The sequence below is a fragment of the Toxorhynchites rutilus genome, chromosome 3 (genome assembly GCF_029784135.1).
Source record: "Toxorhynchites rutilus septentrionalis strain SRP chromosome 3, ASM2978413v1, whole genome shotgun sequence".
In the NCBI taxonomy this organism is placed as follows: Eukaryota; Metazoa; Arthropoda; class Insecta; order Diptera; family Culicidae; genus Toxorhynchites; species Toxorhynchites rutilus.
Window position 1 is genome coordinate 193,730,523 of NC_073746.1, and position 11,552 is coordinate 193,742,074.

Here is an 11,552-nt window from a genome sequence, read left to right on the forward strand (position 1 = left end):
ACTCTCCTCCTGATAGATTCCCTTCTGGCCTAGGGTGCACAAACAGGCTCTTGGTGACACCGTTCATCCGCGCTTTCATGATAAATAAAGAGCTTCACCGCAACAGCGACAACATGCTCCAATCGCTGTTCAATTAGAAGTGAGTGGATTTCCGAGCGCCGCTCGCTTATATACCGATTGGTGATTTCAATAGCCTGTTTTGAAAGCAATTTTAAGACTATTGAAACAAGTTTTTGGATCAAAAAGTAACAAGTATATAACGCGTAGACATTTTATCTTTCGAATGAAGTGTTTATCATACCATTTCGTTCAGTTGTTTAGGAGCTATTAACGCTCAAAATCTCGGTCTCCGGCGTAACGCTTTCGTTTTCGAAACTTTGATTTTACACCCCGGTATAGAAATGAAAGACGTAGTCCTACGTCAAAAACCATTTCGAACGCCCTCGATGCCGCCTTGTTCTGGATTTGCCACCAAAGCAGTTTGTATAAAGAACAAACTTTTTTCTTCTGCTACCTGATGCTATTTTGCGATTGCGTTTGCCACTCGCCACTCGCTGCAACTGCCTGTTATCTTGATGTCCACCGAACTGAGTGTGTTCTGTTCCGAATGCGGGTTTTCTTATCGTCGGGAGCAGCTTTGCCAGCTAACTCGATCACTTCGGCGGCCGAAACTATATAACGCCGGCTAGGTGGACTGGTGCACTGGTACTAACGCGCTCGGCCTAGCTACCCTTGCGGGGAACTCCAGATCAACACGGTTCGATCGAGATTTCGCCTTTCCCTTCACTTTTCCTCCTTTACCATGTCCAGACATGGCTGCTTGGGTTGGTTTGTTGATGTGTTGCGATGCGAACCGATGTGGTGTACGGTTTGAATGAGAATGATCGTTACGGCAGCGGAGCGGGGATTTTTAAGCTGACTGGCTGGCTCGAGAATTACGCATGTGTGAGACTGCGACCAATGTTTCGTTCATTTTTTTCTTTTTCCTTTCCAATCGTGCTTCATTCTATTTCGCTGCTGCTCTGGTTGCCCGTTTTGGTCGGTACGATTTCAGGAGCACAAAATGGACCAATAAAAAATGGGCACATAGTGCATTTTGACAATGCTTGATATTTCACAATTATTCAATTATTTATCTCAAGAAAAATGAAATGTTATTCGTTATGATAGATGCGTAGATATATTTCCTATCAATTGATGCAAAAACCTTTGCGATCTATTGCGTAATGCTCGAGTTATAAGCGTTCCAAATCTTGCATTTTTTCCTACTTGTTCAGTGCCTAGATTTCCATTTCACCCCCTATATCTTCCGGTTAGACGTAGTCCTACGTCAAAACGCAAATATCGAGGAAAGTTCAGTAGACAAGGAAGATGTTGGAATTATAGCAGAAAAGGGAAAAGAACGATTAGACGAGGAAAAAGAACAATTAATGATGGTTGTGAGTCAACTGCTGCAACGCATCAAGGTTCTAGAATCGAAACAGCGTGCTGAAGAGAAACACGATAATCATAATAGTACCAGAATCGATGAAAATCCGAATTTCAACAGGCAGTTGGAAAAGCCTAGATCAAATCCAGCAGATATCCTGACATGGTTAAATGATAGGAACAATTCGTTAGAAAGTCCCCATAGTCAATCTCTGAATAAACAGGTTCGACGAGTAGGTGAGACAGTTTCAAATCGTAGAGATAGAGTGATTGACAGTAGAAACCGTTTGCCCATTCATAAATTGAACATTCGTTACGATGGAATGGATAACGGGAGAAAATTGAACGAATTCTTGAAGGAAATAGAATTCAATGCTCGACCAGAAGGTTTTTCCGAAATTGAATTATTTCAATGTGCTCATCATTTGTTCACACAGAAAGCGAGATCATGGTTTATAGAAGTAAATGGTAACAATGAATTAGAATGATGATGATGGTCCCGCCTCCTTCCCCTACAGAGATTTGAGCAAGACGAGTTATCTAAAAGATAATTTAGTTGTTTTTTTCAGCATTGAAATCAGTTTGGCGAACAAAAAAAAACGAACTGATTTTATTCACAGATATAAGTTCAAAAAAAATTGCAATGTCAAATGACAAGCCAATACTCAGTCATGTCCGCAACAGAGCCGATACGGTCCCGACGAGGCCCTTGCAGCCGAGTGGTCCACCAGAGCACAAGCCCAACCGCCAGCCTTGTATTGGATTGACTATGAATATCCTCATCCAGAGAAATCGAGAAAATTTCCTTAACGAAAAATTTCTAGACCGGCACTTAGAAAACTTTCAATTTAATATCCTTTATATCTGTGTTACGCGCGCGACGCTTAAACTTATGTAGACTACTTTAATTTTTTTTAACTAATATAATATAAAACAACAAAATAAAAATAAAAATAGTCCATCATCACCAGGATCATGACGGACATAATAGAGAGGACATAAATACAAATTTAAAAAAAGATAATTTAAAAAATTGAGTAGTTTGCAAAATATAATCCGTTCAAAAAAAACTTCGTCTGGTTAATTGAAAATATTAAAAACAAACTGCAAAAAAAAATCCCACATTAAATTATCCGTTCGTATAAAACTTCGTCAGTAACAATCTTCGTCATAAAATTTAAAAATATATCGGTCGGCTGTTAATGAAACACAGCTTTCACGTGTGAAATACAGTGCCTCTTAAATTCTGTAAGTGTTGTTGCACGTTTAATATGTCTTGGCATCGAGTTGAACACATTTATACCTTTGAAATACAACGAATTTTGTGAAGCACATGTCAAGAAATTGGGTGTTCTCAATTCATTCGCGTTTCTTGTGTTATAACTGTGAAAGTCACTTCCTCTTTCAACTCGATCACACAAATATCGAGGCAGCAAACCTTTAACTACTTTGAAAATGAACACCATAGTAAAATAAACAATCCTTTGCTTCACGGATAACCATTGCAGAGGAAGTGAATCTGTTACATTTTAGTATCAACCGCATTATTTTATTTTGCAAACGCTGTAATCTCGATATTTGTGTTTCATTGGCCAGAAATAAAATGGAAGAGCAAAAGTCTAAATGAGGAGAGATGATTGATTTGTATAGCTGTATTTTGCTGCAAATAGTTAAATCGTTTTTCAATCGGCATAAGATTCCATACTTCTTGGCAATTTTTATTGATGACATTGTTAATGTGAGTGTTGAACTTGAGTTTGTCATCAATAATCACGCCAAGATATTTAATTTCCCGAACGCGATCAATAGTCTCATCATCAATAACAATAGAGACGCTTTCATTTGAACGATTTCGCGAGATTACCATGTATTTCGTTTTACTTATGTTCAATTTTAATTGCTTATACTTTAACCATCTACTTAAAGAATGCAAATCTCCATTTAAATGTGACGCGACCTGGTTTAAATCATTAGCTGCAATGAATAATACAGTATCATCTGCAAAAAGATTGATATCACAAAATCGTAAAACTCGTCGCATGTCATTAATGTACATAATAAATAAAATGGACCCTAATACACTTCCCTGAGGTACTCCAAGATTATTCCCTATTTCATTTCCAAATCGTTAAAAATAGTCCGTTGAGTTCTGTCATACAAATAACTTTCAAACCATTTATATGCAGTACTCGTAATTCCAAAGCGCTTAATCGTGTTCAACAACAAGGGCCTAGAAATTGTCTCGAAAGCGCGTTTTAGATCAAAGAAAACAGCAATGATGGTCTCTTTACATTCTAAATTATCTTTCCATTTTGCCAACACTGTGCAGTCCCGAACTAAAGTTGGGGAAAAGGGGTGGTCAAACTAGGTTTCCGCACGTCTTACCTGCTTGACGGTTGAAGAGTTAAAGAGGACGAAATAACGTGGGTCGCTGCGATCAGCTCGAGAATTGGGCATTGATATTTACAGCCAACACGCAGGGTTGCCGTATATGGTCAGTACATAGCACACTGCCTCATGTACTTAAGTCCGTGCCACACATCCACCCCCTTCTCAAAAAAAAATAAACGAAGGAAAAAAACTATTGTTTTGTTGGAGAATAAAAATTTAATTGGGTTAAGATATTGAATCATATTGTAATAGAATTATAGGCCAGATAGTAAATTTCTTTCCTGAGTGTATTCTATTTTATTCTATGTCCGTTACATTTCCGATTCGTGTGTATTCCATTTCAGCACTTAAAATCTGCAATGATACATTAAAACGATGCGAATTAATTCATTGTATCTTATTCTAGAGCGCGATTTAAAAATCCGCTTCTCTTGTAGCACATAGTCGTAACAAAAAAAATTTCGGATATATTGTAATTTTTATGTTCGTTTTGTTTTGTTCATCATGTCCCTGATAACCTGCTCCGCGAGGTTTTCCTATACGCTTAGCATGGTGCTTTTTTTACCTACTCTGCGCTATCTTTCGACCCGCCTGCCTTTCGTTTCGGCGCGGTTATATTAACCCGCACAGCGCGATTCTTCGATCCGCTCACAATGATTTTACAAACTATGCTCTGCGTGGTCTATTTGACCCGCTCAGTGCAGTTGTTTTACTCGTTTGACTTGTTGTTTTCTTCTTTTCAGCGCGGCTATTCAAACCCGCTCTGCGCGATACTTTGATCCGCTCACTATGTTTCCTACAAGCATAACTCTGCGCGGTCTATTTGACCCGCCCTATGCGTTGTTTCACACGCTTGGCTTATTTTCTTCTATCCAGCGCGGTTATAGAAACCCGCTCAGCGCGATCCTTTGATCCGCTCACGGAAATATTTAGCCACAAGAGCCACACCAATCGCTTTATTCCACTTAGCGTTAGGTCTAGCTGTGGACCTAACCTCACTTCAAGCACAATTTTTACGTGGGACTACGTCTAACCGGAATATATGGAGGGTAAAATGAAAACCTAAACACAGATCATGCAGGAAAAAATAAAAGATTTCGAATGCTTATAGCTCGAACATTTCGTACTGGATAGGAGAGATGTTTGCATCACTTGATAGGGAATATTTCTACGCATCTATCGCAACTAACAAAATGTTGTTTTTCATTAGATAAACAATTGAATAACTGTAAAATATTAGGCGTTATCTAAACGCCCTAACTGCATCGTTTTGATTGGCCCGATTTACGGTTTCCCTAACACAGCCATCAAAACCAAGCAGCCTTGGGGAAATCGGCATTGCAAATACATGAAAGTAGGGAGACTTTTGTTCTCATCGGAAAATGTTCCCTAACACAGACTTTAAAACCAAGCAGCGAAATCGGCATTGCAAGCACACGAAAGAGCCTAGAGGCGAGTGAACTGAAAAGTTTAAACCCTCTTAAAGCCTAAAAGAAGAAAAAGAACACACGAAAGTAGGGGGAGCTTTTGTTCCCACCGAAATGTGTTCCCTAATAGAGATTTCTAAACCAAGGTGCCTGGAGAAATCGGTATTTCAAATTCATGCAAGTCGGGGGTATTCTTGTTCCGACTGGAATGTGTTTCCCTAACACAGACTTCAAATCCATGAAGCGTGGGGAAATCGGCATTGCGAATTCATACAAATCGGGGGTATTTTTGTTCCGATTGAAATGTGTTTCCCTAACACAGACTTCAAAACCGTGGTTTCTGGGGAAATCGGCTCTGCAAATAAATGCAAACTGCGAGTACTTTTGTCCTCGCTTGCCTTTGTGCAGAGTGGAATATGTCTGTCCTAACATGATCTTCTAAACTTAGGAACCTGGGAAAATCGTGCAGCCACTAGAAGCGAATGAACTTCCCAGTTTCAAGCAAATTCGAGATTCGAGAAGTATGTACACTTTTGGGATGTAAACTTCAGAGGAAAATGTAAAATAAAATAATCGTTTGATAATTTTTTTTTGTCTTTATTGGAAAGATTTTCAGCCTTAGGCTGGTTCATCAAACGTTTGATAATTCTTCCGTACATATATTTTGTTCTAGTCATCATACCAAACGTAAAAGGTCCGTCATTAAATTTACTTGTAACGAAGAACAATCAATCACAATAAATGAATTGACTTTACACGGTTTGTTCATTTTTTTCACTCACAGAGCAAATATATTGAACTCAATTGAATTTGGAAACTGTTTCATTCAATCAAGAATTTAATCAATACAAACGAATGATTGCTCAGCTAAGGTAGTTCCACGTGAACCTTGCGGTTATATCATAGATATAACCCACTAATTTTTTTTACCCGCGTAAACAAAAATTGGCCCCTTTTTCCCAACGTAAAATTGATATTTTATTTCGGCTCGACAATTACATTACGTTGCAGTTAACGGAAAGAAAAGAAAATAAACTGCAACTCCTGGCAGGATCGCCATTGTGCAGTCCCGAACTAACGTTGGGGAAAAGGGGTGGTCAAACTAGGTTTCCGCACGTCTTACCTGCTTGACGGTTGAAGAGTTAAAGAGGACGAAATAACGTGGGTCGCTGCGATCCGCTCGTGAATTGGGCATTTATGTTTACAGCCAACACGCAGGGTTGCCGTATATGGTCAGCACATAGCACACTGCCTCATGTACTTCAGTCCGTGCCACACAAACACCAAGTTCAATGCGGTTTCACAGGAATGACCTTCCCGATATCCCGATTGTTCTGGTATTAGCAAAGTGTTATGATTTAAATATTCCAACAGCTGGCCTTTAACAACTAAGTCCAATATTTTCTCTACACTTAGAAAAATCCTCAGTCGAAAACTACCAAATACATTTGGTAATGCAAAATTAGTAGAATATACAAATTTTTTGTACATATTGTCAACAAACCCGCATCCCTACCAGAGATTAGTATATTTTACTCGATAACATTAGTAAGCTTGGATATTGTCATATCTGAAAACTGGTGAGAAAAGCGCGTATTAACCATTTTCATTGTTCCCATAAGGCAATACGAAGGTATACACCCTTATTCTCATTTACGGCCGTATCCGTATATTCATTCGTCGGATGCGATACGTCGTCATAGAAAAAGCTATCCTCATTTACGGCCGTATTTCTGTGTACTAGATTTACCTGAGCAAACTACATTATCGACATCGATGACAGATGTTTTTTTATTTTTGCACTTTTGTTTTCGATTAGGAGCATTGTGTACAGTCTTTATCAGAGGAAGAAACAGAAATAAAACCGAAGTTTCCGATTTCCTACAGACATTTTGTTGTGCGAATGTCGATTATAGGCAAATTTGTCGTGTTACTCCAATGACAGCACGATTGATCTAATGTGATAACAAATCGATGGTATGTGAATGGAATCCGCCGGATGATAAGCGCATTGGCGTAGTCGCGTCAAATTCATGCCAGCTTGTGTGGAACTGCCTACGACATTACATCGCAATTAAAGCAGACAAGTTGGTGCAAAAGAGGTATGAAACGGCTAATTGCACATGTTCACAATAATAACGTTCTTTTCCATCAGCACTATCACACTCACCCATGAATGAAAGCTCCAGCCGTTCGAAACTGGTTGCAGTAGGTTTTTGGACCGATATCTATGTTTGCATCCTTCGCATACCTAATCTTGAATTTGTTCACACTGAGAAACTCGGAGGAGGTATGATTATAAGAAACATCTCGGAAAAAAATGGATTTATTGTTTGTTTTTTTATTTTAGAACCAATTCTTCGCTCTATTTTGATGGATTACTTTGAGGGTATCTCTTATTTATTGTGCGCACTCGAAGATGGTTCAATGTTCTACTTCGTCATGGAGAAAAATACCAACAGAGTAATAGACCAGAGAAAGTTACGCTTGGAATCCAGCTGACTTCTGAAAATTTTCCGGTCACTTTCGAAAACAAACGTGTTCGCCTGTTCTGATTGCCTAACCGATATTTACAGTTCTAACAACAAGTTGGTTTTCTCGAATGTCAACGTGAAAGAAGTAAATCATATGTGCTCACTAAATGCCGATCAGACTCTTGCAATCAAAAATTCTGTTATTTTTGGTATAATTGATGAGGTTCAAAAGTTGCACATTCGAACGGTACTAATGGGTGAGTCGGTACGTCGCTTCGGTGTTATAACGGTGCGAATGGATCTTCAGGACTCGAGTGGACTGACTCCTTCGAGACAGAGCGCGCCAACTCTGACCAAATGTAACTTCCTCAAACAACATGGGTCTGCTTAATCCAGGAGCCAGCAATGCCAAGTTCGGCTAAGAAGCTGAAATTCAAATCTACATATCAACGAACAGAATACGTTCGAGGTGCTACATGCAACACAATTCATGCAAACGGAGTATACTATGTCACTGATTTCGGTGTAGTTGTGTAACGATTCGAATACTTTTACATTGTCGGCACAGCATTGGTCAATACAGAGGAACTAGAACCCAAAGTAAGAAGGATTATCATCTATCACTAGCGAGAAGTTAGCGAGAAGGACATCAAGGGTGCGTGCTATTCCCTCGTTGAGTTCAACGGCCGAGTATTGGCTAGCCTCAATTAAAAAGTACGATTGCATGAATGGACTGATGATCAGGATTTGCGACTTGAATGTAGCCATTTCAATAATGTGTTGGCATTATATTGTAAAATTTGGGGTAAGCTAGATTAATGCAATCACTTGTCTTCCTCAAAGTAACGTTCTTTCTGAACAGACGGTGCCTTCCTCGGGGCGGATAACAGCAACACTGTATTCGTTTGCCTAAAAGATGGGTAAGTAGGATTTCCGTAGCTCGGTTTATCATCTGAACAATTTTTGTATTTATTTGAAGGGGCGCAACGACAGCAAATACCAGAGGTAGCGTAATCCCATCTCAGTGATATGATGAATATATTCCGCCACGGTTCGCTCGTGATGCACATCGGTGAGCGAACGACGCCGACAACGGGCTGTGTGCTATTTGGCATAATCAGCGGTGCAATTGATCTGGTCACACGAATACCACCTGATATGAACTATAAATTTCTTCGAAAGTTACAAGAAAGTTTGACTGACATAAACAAATCTGTTGGCAGAATTGATTATTCGTATTAGCTTAGTTTCCACACCGAAATAAGAACGGAACGTTGCGAGGGATTTCTTGATGGAAACCTTGTAGAAAGTTTTCTGGATTTAATTCGGGAATAAATGTACGATGCATTAGGGTTGCGGATCGACGTGGATGGAACTAAGAAGGAAGCGGTCGTAGAAATGAGAAATTAAACACAGTTTATTAATGAATCAACTCATTAATCATGTTGAATATTTCCTAGCGTTCGCATCTTTTTATCGGACTTGCCATTATCGACCCTGCGAATGAATGAATAGGTTAGTTGACTCTTCCGAATGCGATCATATTACTCATTCTTTTTCGACAGTTTCTTTCGCTCGAGCTGATCCTGCAGTGTGATGCCTTTCTTGAGCTCCGCCTCAAGCGAATCTATTATGACACCACCACCGTGGCTTTCATCACTGAGCAGACCTGAAAGACCATTTCCATCTGCAGATGACAACAGAGGAACCACATTAGAATGACCAGCTGTACCTGTTGCTGCTGTTGGTGCAACTGAAGCTGGTGGTGGTTTCCCACTGAAGCCTGTGTGCATTGGAGTGGGCGACCATTTGGGCGAATAGGTGCCGCCACTATCGTTCGGATCTTCCTAGGATCAAGCATACCATCGAAAAATCGACGTGAGCAAATCTGTTCCGGGTGCCGTCCAACTCCTGGAGAAATTTTCCGACGAATATGCCGACCTCCGTAGGGTAGCGTGCCCATCGAGACCACTTTTCGATTTCTCCTCGAGACCTCGAACGCGAAGCTAGGGGTAAAAGTTTCATATGAGAATAGTTGAGCCAGTTTTTAGGCAATATACGAGATGCTAACGCTTGCTGGTGGTGAGGGTAAACAACGGCTTTTCCGAAAAATATTTACCAATTGCAGTCTCAAAAAATAACAAAGCGAAAAGAATGAACATTCGTTCCTATAATTTATAAACAATCGTCTCATACTAATATACTTGATGGGAAAACGCCTTCGACTTGAATTCCGTGAAGACTGCTGGTGTAGGCGTTAAATAATGTTGGAGATAGGATGTCCCCTTGGGGTAAACCGTTGCTGACTGTTCTTACGATAGTGTCTGATCCTACCTGGAGTTGTAGATTTCTATTTGATAAAAATGCACAGATGTAATTAACGTAGTGCTTGGGGGTATTTTGTTCTATAAGTACTTTTTCAAGTGTATCCAATTGCACTGTGTTGAAAGCGTTGGATAGGTCGAAGAAAATAGTCGCAGCAACTTTCTTTCTTCGCTTAACGTCTAGAATGTGATTGGTCACGAAGCTTAAGCAGGTATTGGTGGACATTTTCCTTCTGAAGCCGAAGGATAATTCTGGCAGTATTTGTTTCTCGTCTAGATGTTTTCTTAGGGGGTCTTCGTAGCCACTTGGTTACGCGTTCGCTTACTAAGCGATCGATCGTGAGTTCAAACTCAGGGCCCTCAATTGACCATCTTTTTTTTTTTTTATTTAAGTCATTTATTTTTACAGGCTCAGTTACATAGGTTTAAAGGAGCCGAACTCTTAGCTATTAATAAAAGTATATATCAACATGTTTCCTTAAATCTAGGGTTAAAAAAGTAGGAAACCGATTACTCGCGGTCGACTCGAGATTAGAAGGGTGACATAGTTTCTTTTGGAAAAGGAGGGGATATAAGGATATTGTACAATGTTCACACTCTCATTCACACTCACGCTCATCATACTCAATTCCTAAATCTATTATTATATCTATTATGTATATACATTTCAGCTTATTCTATAGTTAGTCAGAAGGGAAACAGTCGCTCGCGAAGGAAAAAAAATGAGAGGATAAGGGTGTACGGACAATCACACACGAAGATCGATAGTTTTAAGGAAAACATATATTAGGAACATGTAATCGAGGTCTAACCGTGCCAACACATCTCTCACCGGTACATTGGGCTGTCTACCTCGGGTCCGAAGGGAGTTTTCTAAATTCGATCTGGCAACAAGATACACATCGCACGACCAAAAAACGTGCTCGATGTCGTGGTAACCTTGGCCACAAACACAGAGATTGCTACTGGCAAGATTGAAACGAAAGAGTAGCGCATCTAACGAACAGTGATTGGACATGAGTCGGGAGAAGGTGCGAATAAAGTCCCGACTCAAGTCCAGACTTTTGAACCACGGTTTGAGGTTAACCTTAGGGGAAATTGGGGTATTTTTACGGACTAAAGAATAAAATTCATTGAAGGCGATTTGACGCTGATAAATATCGCCCTCAATCGCACCTACCTTTGCTAATGAGTCAGCCCTCTCATTACCCGGAATTGAGCAATGTGAAGGGACCCAGACAAAGGTAATGACATAACAGCGTCTGGATAAAGCACTCAAAATTTCTCGTATTCTCTCAAGGAAGTACGGCGAGTGCTTTTCCGGCCTCACTGAACGGATAGCTTCGACAGAGCTAAGACTATCCGTTACAATGTAATAGTGTTCAACAGGTCGTGAGGCGACGCTGTCCAGCGCCCAATGAATTGCTGCCAATTCAGCAATATACACTGAGCAAGGATTCTGAAGACTGTGTGAGGTGCTAAAAAATTTGTTGAACACTCCAAATCCT

At 40.0% G+C, this 11,552-nt stretch overlaps 1 pseudogene; it reads left to right on the forward strand.

The window, feature by feature from the left end:
* Positions 1-1,433: 1,433 nt before the first annotated feature.
* On the forward strand, positions 1,434-8,748 carry LOC129773780 (DNA damage-binding protein 1-like; annotated as a pseudogene).
* Positions 8,749-11,552: the final 2,804 nt, after the last annotated feature.